The following is a 3,642-nucleotide window of genomic DNA, read 5'->3' on the forward strand; positions in this document are numbered from 1 at the left end:
TTACTTTGAAAAATTAAGAAAAGAAGGAAAGATACATACTAATTATTATTATCTGATGGCTCAACTAAAATTAATAAATCTACCTAAGTATTACTATGAATTAGATATAAACCAAGATGATTCTATAAATTTATTAGAAACAAAATTAGAATAATTATTATAAAACTAATTTATATATCTATGTACAAGACGTACGTAAGAATCCAAGAAAGTAAGAATTCTTACGTTCTTACTCATACGTCTAGTACATATATATATGAATTATTTTTTTATAAAAATATAAATTATGAATTGAAGTATAGAAATAGTTATAACACAATCTATTTTTATTTTTATTGAGTGAAAACATATAATTTATTCATTTTTATATATTTCATTTAATAATTTATATTTGTAATTATTTTAAATATATATTATATATATAGTTGTACCCCTGTGTAAACATAAATTATAAACATAGTTTTAATATATAATTTATTCATTATTATATATTTCATTTAATAATTTTTATAAAAACTAATTTATATATCTAGATACTAGACGTATGAGTAAGAATCCAAGAATTCTTACTTTCTTACTTTCTTAGCAAGAATCTTGGATTCTCACTCATACGTCTAGTACTTAGATATATAAATAGTTATTTTATAGATTTATATTCATAAGGAAATTGAAGCCTCAGTAATAATTTTGAGCCTTTATTATTCTTTAATTTATTCATATATTCATCATGTAATTCAGTAGGTATAATTTGATTCTCTCCCAATGATTGTTGCATAGATTTTCTATCTTTATTATTGAATAAATTTTATATTCTCCCTAAAATCTTTAACAATTGAATTATATTTTTGATTTAAAACCCATGTTGTTATTCCAAAATGTCTTCCAGAGAAAGCTGAATAGCATAGTTCACTTTCTCTAACTTTTGAATCAAGTAAATTAGCACAATCATCTATAATGAATAAAGTATTTGTTCCTTTATAAATATCAATTGCTATTTTTATACAATTATCTAAATTTTCTTTCACTGTTATAGGATCTAATATAATAAACTTTTTTATCTTAAAATAAAACATATAATAGAGATATAGTTAAGTGGGGCAGAATAATATTATATTATCAAAATGATTCTTATAAATAGTTTCTAACAAATCTAATACAAAATGTGTTTTAACACAATTTGTTACTCCAGTAATAAATCTTTATTCATTTATTCTTTTAATTTTACTAGATAAAATCCATTCATTAAATATATCATCATACCCTTTATATTTCACCGAAGAATACTTTTTTCCTTTTAAGAGTTTTTGTTTTCAATACTTTTTCTATTTTATATTCTATATCATCTGGATTTGGCACGAGTGATAATTCTTGTTCATAGAAATAACCTAATATTTTTCATCTTTTAAATCTTCTAATTTATAAACAAAAGGTTTAGTTATTATTATCTTTTTTATCTTGAATATTTCTTCCGTAAAATTTGGAGTATAACCTTTATAAAATGTTTTTCGATATTTAGATATTCTTACATGTTGTCCTATTTTAAATTTAGGTCCTCCAAAATCATGTGTAACAAATGCTCCATATAAATTATTCCAAACTATTTCTGAATTATCTTCTTTTCTAGCTTATATCGGTTTCATATTTATAGAACTTTGCTTAGAATTATTATAACCTTTCACTAAATCATCTAATGCATCGATATATTTATATGTTTCATTAGCACTAAAATATTTCCACATTCTAGTTTTCAATGTTTTATTAAATCTTTCTATCATAGATGCTTTTTTATCTGAATGTGTTGAAAAATAATCTACATCGTTATCAGATAATAATTTTTTGAAATGTTTATTATAAAATTCCTTACCTTCATCAAATTGTATCTTACCTGGAATAGCTTCTCTAAATATTAATTTGAACGCATTTGTTACTTCTATACCAGTTTTATTTTTGATTGGAATTGACCATGCGTATCTGCTGAATATATCTATAACATTTAATATCCAGAAATATCCTTTGTTGTATTCTTCTAAGTTCTTCATGTCAATTAAATCAGCTTGCCATTGCTGATCAATATATGAAACCATAACTTTTCTTGTTAAATAATTCTTATCAATTTTCTTATGGATCTGATATGTTGGTTGGTTTTGTAACCATAATCTTAGTTCACTATATTTTATATTTTCTTTATCAGATTTAATTTTATCCCATAATTCTGAAACACTAGAAAATATGATACTTCACTCTCTGGGTTATAATATAACTCTCTTAAATATTGTTCTTTTTTCATCTTATTTCAATCCATTAATAATAATCTTGGTTTAATTTCAATGACTTTATCATTTGATTTATTTTCTGGTATAATAGGTTTATCATCTTTATCATCAGATTTATACTTATATTTATATATGACACCAGAGAATATAATAACTGTTACTAATCCAATTGTAATATAAAATTTATTATTACTTCCAGCATAAGAAGCATCAGATGGATTATCATTCGAATCAATATCAGATAATTTCTGTGATTCATTTATAACATTTGATTTTTTTTTCTTAGCTTTTTTTAATTCTGAAGATCTTTTACCCAATTCCCTAGCCCATTTAATTTGTTTTTCAGATCTAGGCTTCTTCTTAACATCATCACTCATTTATTTTTCTTAATTTTTGTTCTGATTCAATATCTTCTGATTTATATTTATCTTTATATTCTATAGGTTTGATATTAGAAAATGTTATAACTCCAGTAGAAATCAATGTCATTATTCCTCCTAATTGGAATGAAGCGTATCCAACCCATTTTTGAAGTTCCGTCATAACTAAATAATCATTTTTCAAATCACTATATAATTTATTTTCATCATCAATTGGTATTACTCGGTTACATAATTTAGAGTAACATTTTACTATTCCATCACTTAAAGAGTCGTTTATTCTAGCTAATCTAGCTCCTTCATATATTTTGAAATGTTTGATTACTTTATCTGGTTTCATGGCATCTAATTCTTGAAAAGTTATAATTCTATTTAAGAATTCCTTAGATTTGCTGCTAGCAATCAATAGTTCTAGATGATGCTTACACGTCAAATAGTATTCATAATCAATATTATCATTTTGAATACAATTAGAAACAACTGTATCATTATTGTCAGTAATACCTAAATCCTCAATTGTCTTTTCGATATCGGTATTATTTTTACTCGATTTCTTAGACATTTATATTAGAGAAAAAAGGAAAAAAATATTATAAGTATTCTTCAAATGATATTGATAACTCTTTGGGTTAATACTAGTTTAGTTAAGTTAAAGAATTCTAGTATTAGTTGTTTTTTTAGTATTTTTTATTTGTGATATAAAGTATTCCCTTTTTGAAAAGAAATAATAGATTTTTGAAAAAAATAAAAAAGAAATAATGGCTAGTTAAAGGTATGTAATTTTTATTATATTTTATTTGAGAAATATTAATCTTTAACCACTCAATAAAGATCCAACATATTGTTCATTATTTGGATCATTGTTCCATAATTCAATTAATTTCTTTGCCTTTGTAAACTGTTCTAAATATAACTGTAAATCTAGTTTGTCATGTTTAATCATATTTTCTTTCTTTTCAAGAGGTCTTAATTTCTTCCAATTCCAAATT

Source organism: Tubulanus polymorphus, chromosome 6 (genome assembly GCF_964204645.1).
Source record: "Tubulanus polymorphus chromosome 6, tnTubPoly1.2, whole genome shotgun sequence".
NCBI lineage: Eukaryota > Metazoa > Nemertea > Palaeonemertea > Tubulaniformes > Tubulanidae > Tubulanus > Tubulanus polymorphus.